Genomic DNA, 22,690 nt, shown 5'->3' with positions numbered 1-22,690 from the left:
TGGCATGGTAGATGTGGTAAGGGAAGACACCAAGTAATGTGTGGCTTTGTGAAGGAATCCAAGGTAAGTATACATCGTCGGCATTAAAAAGCAACATACTGCATTTATCCACTGATTGCAGTTAGTAGTCTGTGGTAATCGGTACTAAAACCTGAGGAAATCTTTTGGGATTATAAAATGGATTGGGTAGTCTTGTAAGAAAGTAGTTTGATTATTGGTGTAGGCTAGGTGTAGTTTTCCTTGTCTTACTTGGAAGAAAGTACAGTTCTTTTATTTTGTCCCTTTGGTATCTTTGTCATTAAGCAGTTGTTAGGGGTTGACCTAATGAAAAAATAATCTGGGCTAAAGAAAAGGTTGGTGTATTTTCTTAAAGTTGTGGGATCTGGGTATTTCTTATTGCCAGTTGCTGTACCCTTGTATTAACTTCTGTTTTTAATGACTATGCTCACAAATAATTATTAAACATCCATCCATCATCCTATGTTGCCCCACGAGGAGCATAGGAGCCCAGGCAATAATGTGAAACACAAAAATGATGTCCCTGGGTTTGATGGGCTAAGAGGGGCGTGTAAGAAGACTTTGATTTATGTTTAAGTGATCCAGCCAAGACTGTACTTGTGTCTGTATATTTTTTGAGTGGGGTTTCTACCAACTGGTGTTTGTCAAAGATATGTTGTAATTTATTGCAGCCTTAGTAGATGCAAACTCTTAAGTTCTTTGTTTAAACAATAACTGGGTACCTTTCATTACCGTATGCTATAATAATTGGGTGTTAAATGATTAGGCTTATATATTATTTTTCAAGGAAGTGAATATATTGTTTAGATCAGTTTATTTCTGAGCAGGCCTATTGGAGTACAATATATAATTAATGGTACCAGGACTATCTTTAAAAAAAAAAAAAAAAAAAAAAAAAAAAAAGATGTCTCACAAACTGTCCAGTTTTTGTGCATCTGATCATGGTTTGACCACCTTGGGTAATTTTTTAAGCACCACCATATAGCCTGTTCAGTCTAGATAAACTTCTCTCTATGATCAGACTAATGAAAGTATAGTAGCTATCCAAGAGTGCAATGTATATGGTACAGTATGTCTCATGTTCTGGGTAAAGCAACGTACATAATCATCTAAGAAAATATTTAGTGGTTAACCTAAATATACAGCAGTACCATCAGTGACAAGAAATAAGAATATCTTAACATGGGAACCATTGTTGACAGCAAGTGTTTGACACATTGTAACTCTCCTGTTGTGTATAATATTGTATTGGCTACATTTAGGGGGTGCGGGATTAAGGTTCAGGGTCAGAACACAAGGGAAGGGATGGGGTAGGACGGAGTGGGTGAGCTGTCTTGGGGTGGTTGTGTTAAATCAGAAGGCATTAAAAAAAAAAAAAAAAAATAGTAATGCATTGTAAAATTGCAGTTTTGTGAATTGAACTGCATCCGAAAGTAATATGACTCCTCACCCTGCCCAGTAATACCCTTTGGGATAGTTGTGGCAGTTGACAGAAAGCTGCTAGGCGTAAGCTGTGTTGAGTTTTGCCACAGAGATTGCCCAAACCTGCTGGAATATCTGGTAGCTGCCAAAAAATGTGCCACTTCTGTATGTGTGGGAATAGGGAATACTGTATCATGATAGCTGTGCAGGATCATCTAGGGAACCATTTAGATCTACCGTACAGTATATTTGCTACTTTTACCGCCACAAATTTTTTTTTCTAAATAGGCTAATGGGTCAGTAATATTAAGAACAGCTGTTTGAAACATCAGATAGCAACAGTATCACCACAGGTCTTTGTTACATCAGTCAAGAACTTTGATATATCCTTAATTTCAGAATAATGAGTTCCTCTGGTTGAAATTAACCCTCCCCCCCATTGAATAGCTGCATATGTATGGTACAGTACCAGTATGGCAATTAATTTTCACCAGTTTGGATACTAATGGAAGTTATCTTTAAGTTACCATACCTGGTACATCATATCATGGTTAGCACACAGTCTTTCTTATGGAATGAGCTACAGTACTTGTGTGGTTGTTATTAACCACCAGCAGTACTGTACCTGCAGCTGTGAGGTTATAGTTGTTGGAGATAGCAAGTACTGGGTAAGGCAAGGGTACCGGTATGCATTTAGGCTACCGTAGCTGCTCAACTTTATGGTTTATTATTCAGAGCTGCTTATTTTGATATATTTTTAACATATGGTATACGATTCACGGTACAGTACACAGTTGGGTACCGGGTAAGCCTAGTTTAATTCTTGGTACAGTATGTATTAATAAACAGGAGTCATTATGCAGTTTTGGTTGTGTAATTCTCAGTATATCAGTACTAGCTTATAAGATGCATACCGTATACCGTATAGTATTTTTTTTTTTTTTATCTCTCTGTCTATAGCCAGACGCCATAATCCTGTAAGGGGTGACCGTTTGACTTTAATTGTTTTACTGGGAGGGGCCCTAACCCTCCACCAGCCCACTTGTTGACACTTTGGGAAACACGTACCCTAGGATATGGGTTGATTATATGGTTACCACCCAGTGTTGTAAATGTTGTCCTGGCTTACATTAAACTATTAAGCTTGTCACCCAATATAAAGACACTGGTAGAGAAGGAAAGAAGAGTAATAAAAAGTGATGGGATAAATAGGAAAGGAGGAGGGCAGTCACAGAAAAAGATTAGCCTACCGGTACCATAATAAAGGTGAAGAAGGAATTGGGCAGCACTGTGTCAGTGATTGGACGATGGTCGCCATCACCTACCATATATTTTTCACATAAAATAATTTCAGGAACCACCCACTGTCTAATGTAGCTAAAGTAAAGATTGATGACAGTGCAATATTGTAGGTATGCTTTTCAGTTGCGGGGTGAGCAGCTGCTTCCTAAGTTAACCTGTGTTCATTGTTGGTGCTGTAGAAAAAACATGTAGGCTATTCAAAACATCTTTTTCATGTTTTCAGTTGTTTTTATGTCTCAGGTTTTAAATAACTCAAATATTTTTTTGCTTAGGGTTTCTTATTGACAGCAATCTGTGGGTGATTATTTTTATCTAAAAGTTCTTAAAATTTTATTAAATCTAGTACACCATACCTTTTTGGCTTGTAATGGATTAATCAAACCACAGTTAATGAGGATTTCAAAAATAAGGGTAGGTTTTCCGGGAGTAGCGAAATTTTAGGGTAGTATACTTCATAGCTGTGTTGGATTCCAACCTCTTCTCTGTTACCGGTATTTACCTTCATAAATGGGTTAGCTATGTCGAATGCATTGGAAGCATTTCATAGGTGGGAAGATATGGCATGTTGAATTTCATAATAAATAAACGATAGAGGACATTAACAGAATTCATATAGCATAATGGAGTACTGTAGGCTAAATTGTGTTACTGCTTGGATTGGCTGTGGTTAAGGAAAAAAAAAAAAAAAAAAAAAAATGAATGCTCTCACTTCTGGATTCCTGTACTATCATGATCCCTAGTTTCTTTACCCCACTGGCGAGAGGGAAGTGGAAGACAAGGCTGGGGAAACTGGGGAAAGGCCTGGTCAGCGGATAATGGCATCTTATCAGATACACACACTCAGACATACATACACACAACTGAACAGCCGTTATTTATTAGCCTGCCCTTACATCAACTGTTATCTTTCACCTCCATCTTGGTAGGGAGGTAACAAAATTAGTGATCATGATAATATATTACACCCTGGAATCAGGGTAGGCTGATAGAATAAAATAGTACCCTGTATCATACTTTATTTATTTATTTTTAGAAGAAATTAAGAGATCACGTTTTCTCTACAGTACAGTACCCCGTAGGTTATTTTCATGTACAGTACTTTACTTGGAATTCATGACCATGGGACTCATAATAGTATCAGTACGATTAGAAAACAGAACTTTTATTTCTGCATGTGCAGTACCGGTAACAGAATAAATCCATGTTTCAGGGTCTGTTGACTGTATTTTTTGCAGTGTAACATAGTCTGCGTTATACTGTATACTGGTACTGTACCGTTTTAAAAAGCACCATACTGGCATAAGTAAACAATAACGCACCTAGTAGCTACCTTATAATTATTCATTATAGAAGACTCCGGAGAAAAAATCTCTGAAGCAAATTGTGATGCCTCTAAATTGCCATTAGCTATTCCCTTTAATTTGGTGATGTTGGCTACAGTAGCACTATTTTATCTTATTCATACTACTATGCCACTTGAAGATTTTATTAACTTTAGGATAGGGTTTTCAAAGCAGAGTGGTAAGATACAACCTTCATTGACCCCTACTACTGGAATGCTCTGTGATGCTGCTGAATGAAATCCTCTCCGGATAGCATGAACAAATATGAAATAGCTACAGTATGTTGAGATTAGGGTTGTGAGAGGCAGACCAAAAAAGATATGAGATGAGACGAGGTCATGGAATGTTAAATTAGGGATAAGGGACTGAATAGGAAGGCTGCTAGGGATTGAGCAGCATGGTGAGCTGCCATTGGGTGACCAAGGCCATTGCATGCAAGCATGCTGGTGCCTACATAAACGAGACAAATGAAACAATTTGGAGGAAAAATCAGGTTGTGAAGGAAATGATAACTGTTCCTAACTCCATGGCTAAAATGATTTTCCAAATATAGGCTAACAGGTAGAGTATCATCTGGAAGTAGTTACTGGTAGGCTACCATACATACCAAGAATAACTTAGAAAGTACCGTATGATATCAGTTTCAAGAGATCAAAAGTTTTCAGCTTTTCCTCATTTTTCTTTAGTTATGTGATCTTCATTTTACAGAAAATCAAATTCAAATGACATTATATACTTTTTTGTTACTTACGTTATTTTAGCCCAAGATGTGGCATAGCCTGTATATTTGACAATTGGCCAAGGTTTATTGAATGGGTGAGACATTTACTTAATAGGGAAAAAAAAAATCCCTATACAATATGGTAATACTATACCCTGTTTGATTGACCTGTGAACCTGAGATGTATGGGGCGAGTAGGGTGTGTTTGATTCATAGCTGCTGATTTTTTTTTTTTTTTTATGCATGGGAGAAGGAATCAAAGGTCAGGAGCCTGCAAACCATTCCTTCTAAGAAAGAAGGAAAGAAAAAAAAAAACAATGCAACAGAGCCAAATTCGAGACTGGCCGACGATGATGTCTATCTATATACCTAGGCTGCTTCCCCCAAGGAAAGGGAGGTAGCTAAATCTAGAGCTCTTCTTATTTTAACACATATAGGCCTATAGGCTATTTACTCGTATATTTGTAAAATGCTTGCAATATAAGCAGCTAGTTTAAATATGCAATACTTTTTGAAGCTGAACAGGTCAATATTAGCTTAAAAAGTATACCGTGTTGCACTATAATACATGTCTGCATTGACTTCAGTGACATCATCGGCGGCCAATCAGCAGCCGCGAATCAAACACGCCTTGCTCGCGCCATACATCTCAGATGCATAGGCCAATGAAACAGGGTATAGGCTATAAAAAGCTACGGTATATTGTTTGGTGGTGGCAACCATCGTCCGCTCACGTGATGCTATGCTGCCAACTTCTTTCTTCACCATACTAGTTGTATAGGCTATATATATATATATATATATATATATATATATATATATATATATATATATATATATATATATATATACACACACACACACACACAGAGCCCAGATCTTTTAGCCTACATCTCGTTGGCAGAAAGTCTAAGGCTCTTACTTTCTTTCCACAGTACTTCGTGACAAGCGTCATATTCTTGTGTTAATATTTCGCAAGGTTTCAAAATTTTTGATGGAGACAAGGCAGTTTTAGGGCAGGTTAAAACGAAAGGATATAGGCAGGTAGGCTAGGGGATAGGGCAATAAGAAGAGGGTTGGGAGGAGCTAGGTTTACTTATCGTGACCCACAAGTGGTTATGCAAGACGCCAGTAACCCCCCATCCCTTGCCTCTCCAGGCATCCCTCCCTTCCCCTAACTCCTCATCACTGCTCCCTTACCCCTGTCAATCCCTCTCCCATCCCCTATTTCCCTTCCCATCACGCACCACCTGTCTTTCCATCATCTTCCCCCACCCTCCTCTCACCCCTCTTTCCCCTTCCCATTCCCCTCCGACTCCCCAACCCCTTTCCTTCTACCCTAACCCACGCCATGGCGCCGTCTTCCCTATCCTTTATATAACTACCGTAAATATGACTGAAAGAGTTGTGTGTTTTTAACCGGAGTTATTTTTTTCTCGAGTATTTTGGAATTAAGATGTTGTGGCAGTTTTGTGTTTATTGGCAGTTTATTATTGTATTTTTTTAACACCCTTTTCTTCTGTCCCAGTTATCTTTTTTTTTTTTTTTTTTTTTAGGGTGTTGTTTTTGATGGAATTTTGCTGTGTGTGTGTGTGTGTGTGTGTGTGTGTGTGTGTGTGTGTGTGGTTTTATTTTCGTATGGACTAATCATAGCTGTTTAAATTATGCTCTTTTCATAATTATTCTGTTTTTCGAACCTTTTGTTTCGCATTTACAAGTGTAGTGCCATGTAGTGCTTAGCCTAAGTTATATTAAGGTTGTCTGTGTTTTGCGTTTTTTTTTTTTTTTTTTTTTCATCGCTCCACTCACTGCCAATTTTCAGGTGCTAAGGCTCACCTGTTGATGATCTTTGTTGGGATTTAACATGTTTACCTTCTTGCTAGATAGGTATGTTTTTTCTCTCTCTCTCTTTCTCTCTCTCTCTCTCTCATAGCTTAGCCTACATTTGTTTCATTTTCAGTACATAATGGCACGTGTGTTTTGGCGGGGTACTAATTTCACTTGCGCTGTTTTTGTTTTTATTAGCTTATATTATTAGCCATGACGTGTTGCCGAGCTTCCTGCGTAGGATATATGTGTTGTTGAAGTTGTTTACGATGGTTTTAGTGCGTCCGTCGTATCTCGCACTTTTCGGGTTTCCCGCCAGATAAGCGATGTTTGTCCCTTCCAGATAATGTCAGGGATTTTTGTAACTCTTCCTATGAAGTAACGTTTTTTTTTTTTTAGTTCATTAATGCTGTTTCCAGACGATTTTAATCCCCTCGTTTTACTAGTGGAGGGATTACTGAAGGCCTGATCTAACACCGTCAGTTCCAAAGGGCTGTGTTAATCCTTTTGCTATGATTGATTCTTCAGTAATAATAATAATAATAATAATAATAATAATAATAATAATTTAATTTCGTCTAAAGCGGACATGCAAAACAATATAGCTACCGGTGTATGTAGAAATTCCCTTACTAAATATAAGAAATCGACACGTAAGTAACACGCATAAGAGGGAAATGAAAATGCATGACTCTGGCTGGCCTCAGCTCTGCCCTGGTTATGAAGCCCAGTTGATGATAAGGAGAAAATGGAGAGGGAAGAAAAAGTGGGAAGGGAAAAGGCTGAAAAAGAACACCTGTCGATATGGGATGGGGAGGGACAGAAAGGTTATAGGTGGTAATATGGATAGTGATTAATTAAGGAGAAAGTAGGTAAAAAAAGGTGAAAAGGGTGAGAGATTAGAATACGTGTAGGCTAGGTAGGTATATGGGAAAGGAAGGAGTGTAGGCGTTGGGGAAAAATTGGAGAAAGGGAGAAATAAGAAATAGGTGTAAGTGGAAATAAAAGATCAAAGAGGAGGGGAAAAAAGTGAGAATGGGAAGGGGGAGAGAAAGAGGAAGGAGCAAACAGTGGGATGGAGGTAGTAGTAAACAAGAGAGGGTGAAATGTAAACGAGAGAGAGAGAGAGATGAGTGAAACAAAAAATAGTCTAGGTGAAAGAAAAAATGAGGGTAGTAGAGATAGAGAAGAGAGGAAGGTAAAGAGATGGAAGGGGGAGACCAGACAAAAGAGACTGAAGCCATTTTTGTTAGCGAAGCCATGGATTTTTTTTTTTTTTTTCAATGATAGTTTACTGTAAAATTGAGTTGTCGTTTCGGGTTATATTTATTATTTGTTTTTCACTCTGATGCAATACTTTTATCAGACTATCAAACGAATTAACTCTGGAAGTACAAAATTGGTAACGAAGGCTGTGTGTACCGCCCTCAATAAGCTGAATAAAATCGTCTGGTGGTAGCAACCGTAAGATAAAATCATGTCCCCGTAGTGAAGGGAAAAGGGGACGAGAGGAAGGAGAGTTAAGCAAAGAAAAAATTGTCCTTTTAGTGAATGGAAAAGGGGACGAGCGGAAGGAGAGTTAAGCCAAGAAAAAATTTGTTCTTGAAGTGAAGGGAAAAGGGGACGAGAGGAAGGAGAGTTCATCCACCTTCGTCAGTAAAATCCCTTGATATATTTACATCCATAGTACTGTATAATAAAGGAGTCTCTGAAGCTTATATAGTGTTGTTAAAGAGACGTCAAGAAGGTAGTGTTCGGCCATAACAGTGACCCGATTGACTACAAGAACCCTTAAGAAAACCTTTTACGATGCTGGTTTATTGGTGTTCTTATGGGTGTGGTAGCCTACGAGAGAGAGAGAGAGAGAGAGAGAGAGGGAGAGGGAGAGGGAGAGGGAGGGAGAGAGAGCACTATTCAGTTACCTAGTACCTGGAGGCTAACGAATAAATTCCCTTGAGATAATTTCATTGTTATTTTACAGGTACTGGATAAATAAATAGTTCTCTCTCTCTCTCTCTCTCTCTCTCTCTCTCGTTTGTGTGTGTGTGTGTGTGTGTGTGTGTGTGTGTGTGTGTATGAACTAGTCTGCCATATTTAGTTTACGGTAGTGTGTGAACTAGTCTACCATATTTACTTTACGGTATTCATTAGACTACAGCAGTTGGATAACTAAGCGGTAACATACCATAGCCTCTTACATATAACCGAGCGCACCCCAGTTCCACATCTCTCTAGGCCTCATAATTTCCGTGACTAAGTACGTAATTGAAGAGCGTATATATATATATATATATATATATATATATATATATATATATATATATATATATATATATATATATATATTGCCAGACGCCTCAATCCCGTTTGGGGTGGCCACAAACAAATCGCCTCCAAGTCGCCCTGTCCCCTGCCATTTCACTGCCCTGCTCCCAACTCACACCCCCTCTCTCATATACCTCTCCACCCCATCCCTCCATCTCATCCTCGGCCTCCCCTCCCTCTTCCCCCCTCCACCTCACTCACATACACTCTCTTCGTCAGTCTTTCACCCTCCATCCTCTCCACATGGCCAAACCACCTCAGTGTATTCCTCATAACGCTTCCTATCACATCCACATCAACACCACAACCCTCCTTTATATCCTCATTCGTCAGCCTGTCTCTCCACGTGACTCCACAGGCTCCTCTTAAATAACTCATTTCCACTGCTCTCACTCTTGACTTGTGTCCTTCCAACAATGTCCAAGCTTCACTTCCGTACGTTAGAGTTGGTACCGTATCACAATACTGTCATGTAGTAACTTTTTCACTTCCATGCTCACTTCCCTGTTTCTTATCACTGCTTTCAAGGAACCAGCAACCTTTCTTCCCTGCTGTACCCTTTCAAGCACTTCACCCTCCAAACCTCCATCCTTACTCGTCACACTACCCAAATACTTAAACGTACTCACATTTTCCAATTCCTCACCATCCAACCTCGCTGTACATTCACTATATTTTATTGCCATATTTTTGCTTTATGAGACGACTATACTACTTTTACTCTAAGTTGGCCAAGATTTCCGTCATTTTGCAGTTTATTTCACGTTGTTCAAGAGACACTGCTGCCGCTGTACATCCTTTTCTTAGCACTTCTTTGTGTCTAGCATCGTAATCTTATGTTAGTTTGGTCGTACAACTTGGCATTCAAGATGGAGAGATGGGAAATTTAGGCCAAGTTAGAGTAAAACGAGTATAGTGTGAAAAATCTCGCTTGGCCTGTATGCGATCGCCTGGAAGTAGAAAAATTAAAATAGAAAATACTTTATCGAATTGAATTGGTTACGGTCGCTAGGAATATGCAAATCAGAAGACCTAGGACATCCTCTATGGGAGGTATGTAATGACCTCGCCTCCCACAAGAAATGTGCCGTCTTGGGGAGGTTATGTATTTAAGAGTACTGTGCCAAAGGGAAGCTGAGAGAGTACAGTGTCAGAGAAAAACCGAGAGATAGTGCCAAAGAAAAGCTTAGAGATTTCAGTGCCAAGAAACAGCTGAGAGATTACAGTGCCAAAAACAAGCTTAGGGATTTTGGTGCCAAAAAAACACCTGAGAGATTATAGTGCCAGAGAAAAGCTTAGAGATTTCAGTGCCAAAAACACCTGAGAGATTACCGTACAGTCCCAGAGAAAAGCTTAGCGATTTCTTTGCCAAAAAACAGTTGAGAGATTACTGTACAGTGCCAAAAACAAGCTTAGGGATTTCAGTGCCAAAAAAAACACCTGAGAGATTATCGTGCCAAAGAAAAGCTTAAGCGATTTCAGTGCCAAAAAAAAGCTGAGAGATTACAGTGCCAAAGAAAAGCTTAAGAGATTTCAGTGCCAAAAAAAAGCTGAGAGATTACAGTGCCAAAGAAAAGGTGAGAGATGATCAGGTTTCAAGCCTGGAAATGAAATACCGTGCCCCTTTCCTTCCTTGATAGGCTCCTTTACTTCCTTGATGTGCCCAGTACGCCGTGTGCAAAATTTAACTTGAAAACGACGTGTGTTGTTGTTTTATGTTGTTTTAAATCGTTAGTTTTGTGTACCTGCCCTGACGTACCAAAAAACTAGTCCTTTGTGAAATTAAGAATCAGTAGACTACCGGTGTGTATTGACGTTCTTCTCAGGTGTACAACGATCTGAATAAAATTAATTACAGGATGTGGCGGTGCAGGTGACAAGGAGAAACATTAATGACATCATCCTTCTCAATGCGTTAATCATTTCGCTGCATTGTTTTATATATATAGTGTATTGTTGCCGCAGTTAGTTTTTCTTGTTTTTTGTTTTGCCTTGTTTTGTTTGTTTGGAACTGGAAGGGGTTGGGGTCAGGGTTGAATCATACTTTACTCTTATAGGTCCTCTTGGTTGCTTGGAATCGTCTGGTCTGTAACGAAAGAGAGAGAGAGAGAGAGAGAGGGGGGGGGAACCGTAGTGTGAGGGTGAAGGAGTCCAATGCCATACACCCCGGCAGCGTGGAGGTCGTGTACCCCTGGGTTATGTAATCGCACCGTACCGTGTATGGTGGGGGGGTTGATGTAATGCTTCCCTCCCTCCCTCCTGGTAAACACACACACACACACACACACACACACACACACACACACACACACACACACACACACACACACACACACACACACACACACACACACCTTTTCTTTACTCCCCTGTGCGTGTAGGCAACCACATACAGTATACTTACTTATAACGATAATACGTATACATTGTGTGTGTGTGTGTGTGTGTGTGTGTGTGTGTGTTTGTGTGTGTGTGTGCGCGCGCGGTCTCTCTCACTCTCTCTCTCTTGTACTCTGTTGTTTGTTTATTTGCATACCGGTACCCACCGGCTCTGCTGGAGATAAAAGGTGGAAAGTGATTAGCCTACTCCTCTGCATCTGTATTTATTTACTACCAGGCTTAGTAAAAGAACAAACAAACAAATGGTAGATTTTTTTTGTTTAGGTTGCCTGTATCCAATTTCCTTTCATCTGACAGAAGTGGGTCAATTTTTCTGTAATGCATGGTGCTCATTAATTGTTCCTCTCGGTTTTGATTGGAGGGTTTGGTAGGGGGGGGGAGAGCCTTCTTCTTTGCTATCCTTATCTTAGAGTAGTAGTTTAGTCCTCTAGGAGCTGCCTGGCGTGGGACAACTGGCCTACTGCAGAAATCCTCTCCTGTATGTTCTTATGTTCACTGCCACATCTTGAGTACAAATTTATGGTTTTGTCGACGAGTCTGAAGTTGGGCAGTTGGAATGAGTCTCCTTGGTTACTAGTCAAATGGATCCTTCAGTTTGATTACACCCGACCATCGCGGGAACTGAAAGGGCATCTTCGTCAGGCTAAAATGAACACACTGTTGCCTTGGGTTCCATTTGTGCCTACCTGCCAGCTGCTGTGATTAAAAGGGACCCAGGTATTTGAAGGTTGTTACTCAGTCTTTGTGCAGCGTGTGACAGAGACAGATTTAGCCCTGAGGTTAGGCTGACAGTGCTGTGAGAGTGGAAGCATTGAAGGGACGATGACTGTATATATGGCGGTTCTTTCTCCTTAACGTGGAGGAGAGTGTTGTCCCTTTTCAGCTTGACAGGAAAAGACAACACTACGACTCTACATCCTTTCCATGACGCTTCTTCGTGACTAGCATCACATAGGGTTAATATTACATGCATGTTAAGAGATGACAGTTTTACGCCAACTTAAAGAGAGAAAACTTCCTGTACTGTAGCGTAATTGTATCGTGTCTGTCAGAGAAGGTTGCGGGAATGCCGGTCTACAGGTTTTAGTGACATTTTTCGTTCTTGTTTCCCCTCTCTCTCACACACAGACAGACAGACAGACAGACAGACACACACACACACACACACACACACACACACACACACACACACACACACACACACACACACACACACACACACTAACGATGTAGAGTTATATCTGCCAGTATATACTATTACATGCGTTAATGATTCAGCTTTTAATCATAGGCTAGGTCGCAGGTGATCCAGCATAGGTGTCAGTGGTATATTTCAGTGTCCATATAGAACTACCAATATCCTTGTAATTTCGGCTCCATGCTTGTGTTGATATATACGGTAGAAATAAAAACTCTTGCTGAAGATTGGAATGGGGTCAGAGGAGAGGGTGTGAGTGGAGTAAGGCTTATGTTGGAAAGCTAGATGGTGTGGAGTAAGGAAGAGGAAATGAGCTAGGATATGATTCCACAGTGGTCATGGTGTCAGGACTACTCTGGATGATGTGGAATCGTTAGGGAATAGATACTAGAGTGAGATAGATAGATAGGTGGGTCAAGGCGTATACTGGAATGATGAAGTGCAACGAGGTCAGGGAGTAGAAAGTTAGGTGAGAGAGGTAGCCTAACTTACAACATAAAAGGGAAGAGAGAGAGAGAGAGAGAGAGAGAGAGAGAGAGAGAGAGAGAGAGAGAGAGAGGTTGCTGGTATAAAGTGATAGAGATTGAGATAAAAACAGCTGTGGTGGTGGAGGTGTGATGAAAGATGGTAAATTAGGTGGTGGAGATAGATGTGGTGGTGGTCAGGTGTGGTGAAAGGTGGTGGAGGAAATGTGGTGGAAGGTGGTGTGGGATGAGTATTGTGTGTGGGGATATGTTGTGGTGGAGGGTGTGGTGTGTGGGTGCAGGTGTGGTGGAATGGGGTTAAGTGTGGTGGAGGGTGTGGTAAGGACAGGTGTGCTGGGGGCAGGTGTGGAGAAAGGAGGGTGAGCCAACGTTCAGTGACTCATCTTGCCCCCCCCCCCCCTCTCTCTCTCTCTCTCTCTCTCTCTCTCTCTCTCACACACACACACACACACACACACACACACACACACACACACACACACACACACACACACACGCACGCACGCACGCACGCACGCACGCACGCACGCACGCACACACACACACACACACACACACACACACACACACACACACACACACACACACACACACACACACACACACACACACACACACACACACTAGTTTCGCCCATGACGTTTTTATAGTATAGCCTATCTGACCAGCTGATGGAATTACATAGCATAATTTTGTTAATCGGCCAATTTTTCTTAGTATCTCATAATTATACAAGCAGCTGTGTCTTCATTAATTGCATCCATGTGTTTCGATTTTAATTTACGGACAGGTGTTACAAAATTAGTCTTATTAGTACGATGATGTCTAGGCTAATTTCTCTCCACCACCATACAATTATTTTAAGTTTAGGATCGATGTCTTGTAATAAATTGATTCTGTGATGTCAGGTTACCGGTACTGTTTTAGTTTAATGATGTTTTGCTTATTATATCGTTGATACTATACTCCGTTCACACTAACTAGGCGGAAAACCGCCATCACTCAGTCTTGATTTCTGAACTGCAACAACAGATTGACAATAGACTATGATGTTAGTCACGAAGAAGTTCTGTGGAAAGCGTATTGAGCTGTAGTAGTATTCTGCCATTGAGCTGCGAAATGTATAGCTGTTGTAGGTCGAAAATCTCAAGTTAAAATGAGTAAACCATACGTACCGGTGTTTAGGGTTTTGTTCAGATTGAGATCCTCGGAGTGAAGAGGTTAATTGGACGCCAGGTGTTCAAAAAATGCCTCTCACCTTTTGACACGAAAGGTTGCGAGCGAGCGAAAGTTTCCCATTCACTGTTAGGATGTCTTGTTTTATTGATTTTTTTTTTTTTTTTTCAATTGGGGAATTCTGTCTCTGAGGGGGTTGTCATCATTAACCCTTCACTCCGATGACGTATTTTCCCAGACTGTAAGTAGACGATTTTATTCAGCTTGGAAAAATCTGTAGCCATTTTAATCAAACTTGGCCTAAAATTGTCATCTCTACACTTTGAATACTGAATTGTAACCAGAGAGTAGTTAACTCCTGATTATGCTGCTAGTCATGAAAACGCTTGGTAAATTGTGTCGAGCCAAAGTATCGTCTTATTCTGCCACTGAACTACGTGCAGTAAGCTGCAAAAGGACGAAAATCTGGGCCAAGGTGAGGTAAAAGGACTATATTAGCGAATTGTTAATCATGAAGGGTTTGTCCATCCTCTCCAGATCTCACAGGACAGTATTCTGGTGCGCTTAGGATGCTTACTAACACCTTTCCCTTACCGATTTTTTTCTGATTCTGCTCCGTTACTATGTTCTTGTGATGCTTACTTACACCTCTTCCGTGATGCTTACTTACACCTCTTCCTTACCGATTTATTTCTGATTCTGCTCCGTTACTATGTTCTACTTACACCTCTTCCGTGATGCTTGCTTACACCTCTTCCTTACCGATTTATATCTGATTCTTCTTCGCTACTATATTCTTGTGTGTTTTTCATGAAATCTATGTCGATAGTGAAAAGACATAAGAAGCAAACCAGAGGATATTAATGTGTGGTTTGGAAAATAAATCGGTAAGGAAGAGCCTCGTTGCCCGACAAGAATATGGGCGATAATCTCTCGTAAGTTGGATAAAATCGTCGGATTGTGGGAGAGAGAGAGAGAGAGAGAGAGAACTTAGTGAAGATGTTTCCTTCATGAGAGTTCTTCCCATAGGTAAATAAAATCTTCAGGTGGTAGAAAGGAGAAAACGAATCAAAAAGAAAGGCGGGACTCGGGCTGAAGAGGTTAATAGCATTAGACGCTATACGGAATTTTTATTGTAGTACCGTAGTATTGGTAGTAGTAGTAGTAGTAGTAGTAGCTGTTGTTGTTGTTGCTCCGTAGGACCGTAGCCTTTTCATTGTCACTAGTTATTCCATTGACTGAGTGGAATTTGTCTTCCTGCTTCCTCTGGGCGATTTTATTCAGCTTGGAAAACCGTCTCGAATGGGAGGGAGGGTTGGGGTTACTGGAGGCTGTATCTGCCCTAAAATCCCTCCTAAGCTGAATAAAATCGTCTGGAGATAGCAAGATTAAAGTATACCTAAGCCGTCTCGCATTGGAGGGTTACTGAAGCGCATTATCCAACCCTCCAGTGCAAAATCTCCTGAGTAAAATCATCTGAAGGGAGCAAGAATAAGGCGGATATTCTCGTCGGGTGAGAAAACTCTCTAAAACCGTTTCTTAGGCGATTTATTCTATTACACATTACCGTCCTATTCGTTCTTATGTAAATCCTTCAGACACCATACTCTGCATAAATAACGTACAAAAGACAGCTATCCAGCCATATCCAGAAATAAATCGCTGCATAAATAACGTACAAAAGACTATTAACCAGTCATATCCAGAAATAAATCGCTAAGGTCGAGGTGTTGGGAACGGGAATACGGACTTGATGCTGATGTAATTTGACCTCCACGGGGTGCAAGGGTGTAGTGGTTTTAGTGCACTTTCGAGGTAGACGTGCGGCAGCCTTGGATGTATGAGTTGAGTTTTTGATAAGGCTAAAGATAAGAGTGTTTACTGAGTCATTTATCAGTGCATTATCCGGTTATCGCCTCTTGCTAGGTGGGGAGTGTGGATAGGATAGGATGGCTGTTTCTGTGTGTGTGTGTGTGTGTGTGTGTGTGTGTGTGTGTGTGTGTATTTATTGTTATTTATCAGAGCTTTATCGGGTTATCTCCTTTGCTTCATAGGGAGTGTGGATGGGATAGGCTGGCCGTTGGTCTCTCTCTCTCTCTCTCTCTCTCACACACACACACACACACACACACACACACACACACACACACACACACACACACACACACACACACACACACACACACACCGATGGGTCTCGGACAAAGGCAAATAAAATCTTTGACAGTAAAAACATCTTCCCATCCTACTTTAAGATGAAAACCCTTACATGGTGGGAGGAAGTCTGGTATTCTGTTCTCGCTCACAATCAGACGATTTTGTTCAGCTCGGGGTCTTAGGAGTCTGTGAAACTTCTGTGTTCTCGTCGTTGAAGGAAGCTCCGTAGCACCTCTTCCTAAGCGATTTATTTTGCTTCTGACACCTTGCTAGTTCTGTGATACCGGTACTTAAATTATTCTAAGATCAATATAGCCTACTGTTATTTAATAAAGTACAAGATTTTATTAACCAGCCTTATCCAAAAATAAATCACTGGAAAAGGTGCTAGGGAGTCAAACTACGGGCCATAGTGTGTTAATCCTGCCACTATTAACCCCTTCACGGTCGGAACAACTCAGGCACTATTCCATCTAGACACCAGACGATTTTATTCATCAGAGAGTGAGTCATAGGAGCCTGAGAGCGTTAATGAGGTCAGCGTTACTAATAATAGAGGAGTGAACGGGTAGCGCTGTTTACGGCCTGTTCGTTGACCTTACACGAGAGAGGTCATTGGTGTGGGGGTGCTGGCTTCCCATTCTCTGTTGTCGTTACCACTTCAGCCTAAGGACGGAGAGTTTGTAGATTATTATTATTATTATTATTATTATTATTATTATTATTATTATTTTATTGTTATTATCATCATCATCATCATCATCATCATCATCATCATCATCATCCGTACCTCCTTTCCCACCCTAGGGCAGGGTGAGGAGTAGCTATGTCCAGACAGCCCAAATTTACCCAGTCCAATGGGCCACGCTTCTATTCACTCATCATTCAAGCCCCCGGAATCCTGGCTTTGTCGGATAGCCTACGCCAAAAACATTCATCACTTTCTGTAGCGTCACAAAAACGTATCCGATAACGTCAATCCGGACGCTGCCACGTTAAATTACTATTACTACAACAACAACAACAGCAACTACTACTAGTACTACTACTATTACTGCTGCTACAGCTTCCATACGGTTTTATGCAACTTAGAGGCACTTTATTTCAAGGTCCTCTCTGTAGTATAGGCTATATATTATTGCCACCACCAGACGGTTTTGTTCAGAGTGGATACGCGTGGGTCTTTACCCATAGCTTACACACTGTCTGTCTGTTTATATGTATCTCTTCATGTAGGGTATCTGACTGTCAATCCGTCTATCAATCTATCAGTCAATCTGTCAATCAGCCAGTCAGTCAGTATCTACGTGTATCAGTCTGCCTTACCTGTCCATCTATATCCATCTATCTATCAGTTACCTCTCCTCCCCTCTCCTATCCTATCTTATTCTGTCCTACTTACCAACCAGCCAGCTAACCTACCTACATACCTGCTTGCTTACTGGGTACCCTGTTTATCTGGATCATTATTCCTTCTTGCCTTCTCCCACATTTTCTCTATAACAGCGTCCCATCTCTCAGGCCTTTCTGTGCTGTTTCCTTTTTACCTTCCTCGTTTCTTCACTCTCTTTTCCTCCTCTTTCCTTTACCTTCCTTTGCCATCCCTCCATTTCCTTCCTCCTGCTTTTCTTCGCCATCTTCCCTTCCCCCCCTTTCTTCCTTCCATCTCTCATTTACTCTCCTCTCCTTTCCTCCCTCTCATTTACTCCCCTCCGCCTTCCTCATCCATCATTCATATTGCCTCCCTCCACTTCCCTCCATCCTTTCCCCTCCCTTTTGCTTCCTCTGTCATTTCTGCTTTCCCGTTTTATTTTTTTCCTCTTTCTTTTCTCTGTCATCCTCCTTTTTGCCTCCCACCATGCATCCCTCTCTTCTCGTCCCTCTCTTTCTCATTTCCTTCTATTTCTCCTCCTCCTCCTCCTCCTCCTCCTCTTCACCCCCTTTCATCTCCCTTCCTCGTGTCTCCTTGTCCTGTCTTGCCTATACCCTTTCTCAGCTTCTTTGTCGCAGTTTCTTCCTGTTTTCATTTACTCCTTCCTCTTTCCTTCTCTTCCTCACCACTCTCTCTCCTGTTTTCTTCGTGTTCTCTCTCCTCCTTCCAACCTCCTCCTCCTCCTCCTCCTTTCTGCCTTTTCCCCATCTCCCTCTAGTCCCGTAGTCTCTCCTTTTTCTCTTTCCTTTCCACCACCATTCCTTCTATTTTCTTCTGTTTTTTCCTATCATGTCTTTATCACTTTCCCATTTGTTTTCTTTCTTTACTCTTTATTGCCATTGTTCGAATTCAATGTGCACCTTTTTCCCCTCCTTTCTGTTACTGGTGTTACTCCTATTTTCTCTCTCTCATCTCTACCCCGTATCATTCTGTTGTATTCAGCCATTATTTCTGTTTTGCTTCCTATTTTCCTGTTCGTATCATTTTATTCCTACTTGCCTCCCTGTGGTTTTCCTTTCTTTCCCCTTCTTCCCCCTCTTTATTACTCCTGTTTTCCCTGTTCTGTCCTTCCATTCCATTTTTTCCTTCCTCCCTCCCAACGATTTTACTCTCCCTGTTTTCTAGTTTCTTCGTCTTTTCCCTAATCGTTCCATTCATCTTCCTCCTTCCTGCTTGATGGAAAGTTAAACAGGTGACGTCCGCTCATATAATGGGTTAGGAAGCACGTGGGTCTGTATTCTTGTCGCGTGAGGAAGCTCCCTGACACGTTTTCCTAAGTGATTTATTTTGCTTATTGCACCTTACTGTCGTCCCCTGCTACATTAAATCCAATATCGCTGTACTCTATAAATAACGTACAAAAGGATATTGAAACATTACATTACATCACCTTCGAACAGAAGAACATTAACCAGGCATATCCAAAAATAAATCGCCAAGGAAGAGGTGCTAGGGACGTCCTTACCTGACAAGAATACGGGCCGATATCCCACCATTGGCACACCTTTTCTGCACACTGCGTGTGTCAGACGCATACACAGCACACACCAGATGTCCTGCCTCGTGAAAGTGTGTGTGTGTGTGTAGCACGCACGTGCGCCAGGTATAGGTCTCTTGAGGGAGTGGTTATGTTGTATAAATATCAGCCTTTGTGTGTGTGTGTGTGTGTGTGTGTGTGTGTGTGTGTGTGTGTGTGTGTGTGTGTGTGCGTGCGTGCGCGCCAGGTATAGGTCCTTTGAAGGAGTGGTTATTATGTTGTATAAACATCAGCTTTTTTCTGTGTGTGTGTGTCCGTGAGAGAGAGAGAGAGAGAGAGAGAGAGAGAGACGTCCTCGTTCGTTATCTGTGTGAACCAAGATGTGTTATCGTTCACAGCTCCTTATCAGCGACGTCAGCACCATGGATTCCTGACTGCTGTTGAATAAGTAGTCTTATACGTGGATTAGTTTCTTTGCTTAGTGCTTGTATGATTCTCTCTCTCTCTCTCTCCCTCTCTGTTTATATGTGTGTACGTCTGTGGCTGTTTGTTTGTTTGTTGTGGTAATGAACGTTGTTTTAAGGATTCTGTGATTGCGGTTATTGTAGTTGTAGTATTAGTTATGGTTGTAAATATAGAGGTAATGGTAGTTAAATAACAGACTTACTTAATCGTCATGGTTGTGATTTTACTCGGCATGGTTGTTTGTGGTGGTAGTAATGGTAGTGATGAGACAGATGGTAATGGTTTTAAATACTGGTTGGTGTGGTGACGTGCTGGTATTGGTCAACTTTGGGATTAGGACGGCCAAAAAGTGTGTCCGTGATGCTAGGCTTGTGTGGAGGGTGAGTGAGCTGGGGTTAAATCGAGGAAGAAAAATTGATGGATGGAGAGATGGCGAGGTGGTGAGATTTAATTAAAGTTTGGGTTGAGGGAGGCTGTGAAGTGGAAGTGTGGGTTGCTGGGGATGAGAGAGAGAGAGAGAGAGAGAGAGAGAGGGGGAATGGAGAAAGGAAGAAGGTAGATAGCCTAGTGGGATGAGGGATGGGTGGGTAGGGAGTATGGGGGAGTGGTGGGTGGGGGTATTAGGGAGGGGTGGGGGAGGGGGGGTAGGAGGAAGCAGCAAGGGGGCTAGGCTAGTTCCCTGCTCACTCTCTCTCCCACTACGATACAGGTGTCACTAAACTCTGCCTCTCTCTCACCTGTCTCACTCCAGCAACCTGCCTCTTGCTCTTAACTTAGTCCTTGCCTGCCTCTCTCACCCCCAGTTTGTCTTTTTCACACTCCCAACCTGCCTCACACGTACACCCTCCATCTTATCTCAGGCCTAACCTTCCTTACCCTCTTTTCCCCACCTTGTCCCAGCCTGCCTTATTCCAGTCCTGTTTCGCATTTCATTCTGAACCTCCCTTATCCATTCGTCCCCTCCCTGCCTCATCCCTAGTTTATCTCACTCCCTCCCTACCTCCCAATCACGCTCCCACCCCGCCTAACACCCCCATCCCCCTATCTGCTTTCCTCCCACCCCGTGTCTGTCTTACCTCACCCCGTCTTCCCACCCCCCACGCACCCCCAGCCGGCTTCACGTCCACTTCATGTTGACAGCGGTGTGTTTAGTATCTCAGTGCAGGGAGTGCACAAATGGGTCAATAATTATACCCTCAAATAACACATCAAACAAGTTGACGTTGCAGGATAATTTGTGCGTTACAGTGAAGTGCAGCGTAATACAGTATAGTGAAGGATGAATGATACTGTGAATACAGTGAAGACAGTTTTATGTACCTGAGTTTTAGTGAAGTGCAGAGCTACACAGTGAAGCCATAAACTTGACGTGTAACAGGTAGGCTTCAGCTGTACCAGTACTGAAGTGAGAAAAAAAATTATATACATTTTTTTGTTTCTGTTTCGTGCTGTGTGTGAAGAATCATAATTTGTTATTGAAGATGGGAAGCTTTTTAATCAACCACCGTATAAACTCAGTCATCTCCTCCACAGTGGTGCAGTGAAGTGAAACATAAGAAAAAGAAAGGAATGCTAAGAAGATTAAGTGTTACTGAACTCCTTTTTTACACCGACGTCATATTTTATTCATGCTGTCTATAAGCGATTTTATTATTTTTATTATTTGATTAACTTTAGAAGGTATGAATGGAGGGGCGAATGAAATTTTAATCTAACCCCTCAGTTCATTTTCCTCCCAAGTTGAATCAGATGAAGTGGATAAAGGATTAAATACCAAGACTCCTCGTGGTGAAGGGTATCGCGGGTATGCAAGGGGGGGGAGGCACAAGGACAGATGGAGTGCGTTGGTATTATCTGCAGTGTTATTGACCCTCGAGGGGAGGGGTGATTGTGAGCTTGGTAATAGAAAAAAAATCATCTCAGTTAGCCCTCTCGTTGCTAGGGAATACGTAGCCACCTTCACATGAATTAAAGCCAGCTGAACAATATACTCGTCTGTAATTATTTCTTAGGGATCCGGTGTTGTTTACATTGATTTTGTTTATGGTACAAATATATGTAAAGACTTTAATAGGGGTAGAACTGTATAAGCATTAAAAGAGTAGGAATGTATGAAAGAGATTTAAAAGGGTAGAAGTGTATGAAGGGGATTTAAAAGGGTAGAAGTGTATGAAGGGGATTTAAAAGGGTAGAAGTGTATGAAGGGGATTTAAAAGGGTAGAAGTGTATGAAGGGGATTTAAAAGGGTAGAAGTGTATGAAGGGGATTTAAAAGGGTAGAAGTGTATGAAGGGGATTTAAAAGGGTAGAAATGTATGAAAGGAATTTAAAAGGGTAAAAGTATGAAGGGAATTTAAAAGGGTAGAAATGTATGAAGGGGATTTAAAAGGGTTAGAAGTGTATGAAGGGGATTTAAAAGGGTAGAAATGTATGAAGGGGATTTAAAAGGGTAGAAATGTGCGAAAGGGATTTAAAAGGGTAGAAGTGTATGAAGGGGATTTAAAAGGGTGGAAGTGTATGAAGGGGATTTAAAAGGGTAGAAGTGTATGAAGGGGATTTAAAAGGGTAGAAATGTGTGAAGGGATTTAAAAGGGTAGATGTGTATGAAGGGGATTTAAAAGGGTCGAAGTGTATGAAGGGGATTTAAAAGGGTAGAAATATATGGAGGGGATTTAGAAGGATAGAAGTGTTTATAGCTGCATGAAACCGGGATACACTTTAACACCTGGAAACCTGTGACTTATTTATTTATTTATTTTATTTATGATATATAAGTGCCACATCCAGGCGTATTTATTCAGCTTAGAAGAGACCACACTGCTTTTACTTTAACTTGGCCTAAAATTTCCATCTCTTCATCTTAAATGCTGAGTTATAGCAGAAGATTTATCACTAGAATATAATGCTAGTCACGAAGGAGTTTTGTGGAAGTTATGTAGAGCC

General features: G+C 41.3%; 1 protein-coding gene across 2 annotated transcripts in view; it reads left to right on the top strand.

Annotated features, from left to right (window-relative positions):
• The window catches only part of cnc (NFE2 like bZIP transcription factor cap-n-collar), an 820,654-nt gene that overhangs the window by 34,625 nt on the left and 763,339 nt on the right, over positions 1 to 22,690 (top strand). Inside the window, exon 1 of one of the 2 annotated variants that reach the window (XM_080270050.1) lies at positions 20,538 to 20,550. The exons of the other annotated variant lie outside the window; for it this stretch is intronic. The gene's annotated coding sequence lies outside the window, so the exon portion shown is untranslated. Of the gene's footprint in view, positions 1 to 20,537; positions 20,551 to 22,690 lie in introns of those variants that run through there. 2 annotated transcript variants of the gene reach the window in all.

This window comes from Coenobita brevimanus, chromosome 39, assembly GCF_032717465.1.
Source record: "Coenobita brevimanus isolate Jiangsu-jjx chromosome 39, ASM3271746v2, whole genome shotgun sequence".
Classification (NCBI taxonomy): Eukaryota; Metazoa; Arthropoda; class Malacostraca; order Decapoda; family Coenobitidae; genus Coenobita; species Coenobita brevimanus.
This window is presented reverse-complemented; position numbering and strand designations above follow the sequence as displayed.